General features: G+C 41.9%; 1 pseudogene; it reads right to left on the bottom strand.

Annotated features, from left to right (window-relative positions):
• Positions 1 to 225: 225 nt before the first annotated feature.
• Positions 226 to 6048, bottom strand: part of LOC136495564 (ABC transporter G family member 25-like) — a 92402-nt pseudogene continuing 86579 nt past the window's right edge.

Here is a 6048-nt window from a genome sequence, read left to right as displayed (position 1 = left end):
TTATACAAGGCAATTAACACAAATCATTACAACAGCAATAATATTGTGCACAGTAATCAACTATAATATAATTATTGAATATGAGGTAGCTCAAGCATCCTCCTTTCCCTGTGAAGACCAAGTTTTTGCACCTTTCACTTTTATTAACTTTTAGTAGTAAAGAACAGAAACTAATTTACAGTTAAATGAATATGTTTATGAGAAAGGTGGACATCTTGAATTCACTCATTTCTTATTCAGTAAAATCATAGCCAGAAATGCAATGATCCGGAAGAACAGACCATACATAAACAAAATCAAAATACAGAGCTTGAAATGATGGACGTCAAAGCTCGAACAATAAACCACAGCGAGTTATCAACCACACTCCCAGATACCTATAAACAGCTCGTAGGTTAGTACAAATATGCAGTCGTAGGCTTGCAGCCACTTGGCAAGAAACACGCCCCTTGCAATTTACAGTAGTAGATTTAGATATGATCCTCTTGTAGTCTCCTAGATTGATCTTATGGTTCATCAGACTAAATTTTGTATATGATGTTGTCCTGTTCAGTACTCGTAGATTTACACTAGCTTCTTACTGAATCATTTATTGTGGTTCTGTGGTCTTTGAATGAACCATACGTATGGCTCCTGTATTTCTTCTGCCTATGTTGGATTAATAGTACCACCATGTATTTTCTTTCTTAGAAGCTTGAACCAATGTTCCAAATTAAAATGAGTAATTATTCGAAGAAGCTTGAACCAATGTTCCAAATTAAAACGAGTAATTAATTTTATGTTCAAATTAGTTAGAAACGGCGTAATATCTTTGCTTGTTGCATCAACTACAGAAGCTAATTGACGCACTGAGGCTGAACGGCCTCATCAGAAGTTAACGTCAGAAGTTAGCACCATGCATACAATTCGCTCCCTTGGAAACTCTACTCTGAGCATGAGGTTCGACCCGAAACCATATTTTACCTCAACAGACCTGGGGTTCGAGAAAAGGTTAGCTCTTGTCACACCAAATTTTTAGGATAAAATGGGGTGCAAAACCTTATGTGTGTCCAGAGATCAGTCACACACATAAGCCGACAAATTATGAATAGTATCATCATCAATGTTTATTACACCACGAATAAGACAGAGTTATTACATAAGTATAGCGGAAAATAATAAAAAGATCTATTGACAGGGACATCGACTGGTTGACCACAAGTCTAGTAGTCCTCAGGGAAATCATCATTCTCAAGGACATCTGTTACCCATTTGGGATTTTTATCCAAATAATAAAAATAAACAAGCGTAAGTACATGTCGTACTTAACAAGTGTAACACGGGGTTCATGAGGGCTCAAAAGGCTAGACACAGGTTTAACAACGGTCAGCTTTTAGTTGTCACAATCTTAGCTTATGAATAGCATCAAGGTGTTTCAGTCCCCAAAGTAGAACACATGATCAGATGTAAACATGAGTAGTGAATAGCATAAACAGATATTACTTAGTGATCATCCATTCCATAAATGTTCCAAGGCCACTCGTGACCGTGAGCACGGCTAATATATCAGTTTTACACTCTGCAGAGGTTGTACACTTTCACTGTGAGTCATGATTCCCATATGCCCAGGTTTATAACTCCCAAAACACTTCCAAGGTGAGCAGGCAGGGGTCACTATGAAGCCTTTCAAAGGTTCGTCTAACAAGTTAGGGCCATTAGATTCACTCGGCAAACAGTTATAGGAACCCCCTGTTAAATGGCACAATTCCTTCACGGCTATACACATAAGAGTAGAGGTTGTGCTATACCCGATTCGTCAAGCCATTCTTACGCCAATAAAGGGAACCACTAACAAGCTAGAAAAAGTCCTCATACTGAGCTAAAGCCAGAGCCGTGTAGCTCTCACAGCTGTACTGTAAGTCCCGGATGATCACTTACAGATAAGTCCTTAGGGAAAGGAATCTGAAGCATTTAGAAAGTAGCTAAACACTCCAGTCCCCTGTTTCCATGTTGCTAAAAAGTCACATTTTATGTTTATTGCATATACCATTAGTCAAGTTACAAGATCACGGTTTACTTGAGCTCTAGCAAGGCTACACGAATGCATAAGCCATAGGTGACAAGGCAATAGTTCAATCCTAGGAAATTCCTATCAAGAAGACACATGCAACATGAATTTAATGAATTAAAGTGAATAGAAAATAAGGATGATCCCATGCTATACTTGCCTTGAGCAAAGTACTCTTGCTGGTCTTGCTCGTCAAAGTCGTACCCTTGATCTTCCGAGAACTGCTCACCGTCTATACTCGATAACCACAGCAACATACAAGCATCCAGGAGCAATCATGCAAAGCAAACAAGGCTACAGATTGGAACAGTACACCAACAGCAAAGAATCAAGACGAAAAGTTTGGAAAACGAATCTATGTCTCGCTATGAACACACAGACGCGAAGATCACAAAAATTGGATCTAAAACGGAAAAGTTATGGTTTAAACAAGATTTCCTGTAGACAAATAATAGATTAGATCTAAGCTCGAATTATAAAAGTTAGAAACCTACTTTATAGTAGCATAAACGTGTAGATTACTTAATTACGAACCCAACGTAACTTGAACGGATCGAATCGGAGTTAAAACGGAGATTTTATGGCTAAAACAAGTTGAATGGCAAATCTGTAAATAATTGAAAACGTATTTCAATAAAACCGAACCAAAATACGCTTTTATAAAGAGAAAACAAAATCTGGAAACGCGCTTTGGACTGCGGGTTAGATTAGGGAATAGGAGAGGGTCTCTTTTATAATTTTGCCAGCCAAAGGGGTATCATCTTTTATGGGCCGTCGGATCTCAACCAAACGGCTTAGATTAGAAGGGAAGGGGGAGAAGAAGGGTGGCTGGTCAGCAACAGGACTGAACGCGGCGGCGCCATGGCCGGAAAGCAGGGGAGCTCACCGGAGTTCACAAATCCGGCGATTTAGGCCACGGTTAGACTCAGGAGAAGTACGGGGAGCGAGAGGAGAGGATCGCGAACTCACCAACAGGCTTTTTGCGGATGGAGAAGGCGTGACGATGACGGGCAGCTCGGGGTGGCTGACGGCCAAGCTCCTGTACAACCCGACGACACAGGGTAAACAAAACAGAGCATGAGAAAGAGGGAAAAGCGGCTCGGCAGTTTGCAGAACTGACATGAAGCTCGGCAATGTGCTTACGGAGGTGTTGACGCGACAAAATCGCGAAACAAACTCGGCGGCGGTGGCGCTTACGGCTACGACTGCTGCGGCTAGAGCAGGGGCGGCGCTTGCTCTAGGGTTTGGGATAGGGAGGCGGCACAAGCTCGGGCGGTATTTAAGATGGGCGAGGCATGGGGCGCACGCTGAATCGAGGAGGAAGCGACGCGGCCACAGACTCCCGATCGCGGAGACTGTGCCCGGCTCTGTTACGACGCGAGGAAGAAGTGCCTGACCAGCGGGCCCGGCTGGTCAGTGGCGGGGAAAAGCGCTTGCGCGGTCAGCGATAGCGGCTGGGCCGAGCGATGCGTGGGCCGGTGGCTTGCAGCACTGGGCCGCGCGTTACGCCAGGGAGAAAAGGAAAGCAGCGGCCTGGAAAAGAAAATGGGCCGCGCGGAAAGAAATGGAGTGGGCCACGAACAAAGGAAGGAGAAAGAATTTGTCCTTTTCTTTTTCTAATTTTTCTTCAAAGCAAGTTCAAAATGCAATTTCAACTCAATTCGAAATCCGACTTCAAACCAAGCAATTCAAAATAGTATGCAGTGGCATGTATGCACATTCATGGTTGTTGACCTATATTTGATTTTATTCCTAATAAAATTATTATTTCCTAAATTCAAATGCCCATAAAATGCTTAACAAATCAATTTCCCCTATTTAAAAATGTTGTAAAATTTAGGGTGTTACAATTCTACCCCCCTTAAAATGAATCTTGTCCTCGAGATTCGGATGGTGCTTACTCAAATAACTGTGGGTATGTTTTCCTCAGATCCTCTTCTCTTTCCCAAGTAGCCTCATCTGCTGTATACCGATTCCACTGAACCTTGCACATCTTTATGACTCGGCTCCTTGTAACTCTTTCTGTTGTCTCCAAAATTCTTACCAGAAACTCCTCATATGTGAGATCCTCCTTAACTGTAAGCTCTTCTAATGGTATCTGCTCCTCGGGTACACGCAGACACTTCTTCAGTTGAGACACATAGAACACATCATGTACACCTGACAAACTCTCAGGCAATTCCAACTGATAAGCTACCTCTCCACGTCTCTCTAGAATCTTGAAAGGTCCAATATACCTTGGTGCTAACTTTCCCTTCATGTTAAACCTTCTCACACTTCTCATAGGTGACACCTTCAAGTACACATAATCACCTACTTCAAAAACCAATTCTCTTCTTCTAGTGTCGGCATAGCTCTTTTGTAGAGACTGAGCCACTCTCAAGTTATCCCTGATCATCCTTACTTGCTCTTCTACGTCTCTCAAAACATCTGGTCCAAACACTTGAGTTTCTCCCATTTGATTCCAAAACAACGGGGTTCTACACTTTCGTCCATACAAAGCTTCGAAAGGTGCCATATTGAGACTTTTCTGATAACTGTTGTTGTACGAGAACTCTGCATAAGGCAAACTCTTGTCCCAACTTGTACCATACTGCAACGCACAAGCTCTCGACATATCTTCCAATATCTGATTAATTCTCTCAGTTTGCCCATCTGTCTGAGGATGATACGCCGTACTAAAATTCAACTTGGTTCCCAACGAACTATGTACTTGCTGCCAAAAATGAGATGTAAATTGGGTACCTTGATCAGACACAATTTTCTTGGGAACCCCATGTAGACAAACTATTCTCTCCATATAAAGCGCAGCCAGTTGGGGTCCAGTATAGGTAGTCTTAACCGGTAAGAAGTGGGCAACCTTAGTTAACCGATCTACTATTACCCAGATTGAATCATATCCTCTCTGAGTACGTGGTAACCCAACGATAAAATCTATACCAACCTCTTCCCACTTCCACTCAGGTATCTTCATAGGTTGTAACAATCCTGCAGGTCTTTGATGTTCAGCCTTGACTCTCTGACAGGTATCACACAAAGCAACATATTCAGCAATATCTCTTTTGAGTCCATACCACCAATACTTCTCTTTTAAATCTAAATAGATCTTGATACTTCCAGGATGAATAGAATAAGCAGACTCATGGGCCTCACGAAGAATTGCCTCTCTTATAGCCTTATCCTCAGGCACACACAGTCTTTTCCCAAACCACAGAGTTCCATTGTCATCCATACTAAATCCTGGTGCCTTACCAATCACTATGTTTTCAGCTATCTCCTTCAACTTTGCATCCTGTAACTGTCCCTTACGTATTTCTTGCTCCAATTTAGGCTCCAACACCAACTCCACTGCATTGGTAACAAAGCCTAAATTTAGTCGCTCAAATTCAGCACATAACTCACTTGACATCGATGTCACTTGCACCTCATTGACATAACTCTTCCTACTAAGAGCATCAACAACAACGTTTGCCTTCCTAGGATGATAGTGTACCTCCAAGTCATAATCTTTGATCAACTCTAACCATTGACGTTGTCGCATATTCAGATCTGTCTGAGTGAAAATGTACTTTAGACTTTTGTGATCAGTATAGATGTCACTCTTATATCCAATGAGATAATGCCTCCATATCTTCAAAGCATGAACCATTGCTGCTAGCTCCAAATCATGAGTAGGATAATTTAACTCATGCTTTCTCAACTGCCGAGATGCATAAGCCACTACTCTGCCTTCTTGCATAAGAACACATCCAAGTCCCTGACGAGATGCATCACAATAGATCGAAAAACTTTTATTCAGGTCTAGCAAGGTCAACACTGGAGCTGTAGTCAACCTCTTCTTCAACTCTTCGAAGTTAGCCTGACACTTCTTGGACCACACAAACTTAGCATTTTTTTCCAATAATGCTGTCATTGGCTTAGCAAGCTTAGAGAAACCTTCAATGAACCTTCTGTAGTATCCAGCTAATCCCAAGAAACTACGTATCTATCCCACATCTATT

The sequence above is a fragment of the Miscanthus floridulus genome, chromosome 12 (assembly GCF_019320115.1).
Source record: "Miscanthus floridulus cultivar M001 chromosome 12, ASM1932011v1, whole genome shotgun sequence".
NCBI classification, from domain to species: domain Eukaryota; kingdom Viridiplantae; phylum Streptophyta; class Magnoliopsida; order Poales; family Poaceae; genus Miscanthus; species Miscanthus floridulus.
This window is presented reverse-complemented; position numbering and strand designations above follow the sequence as displayed.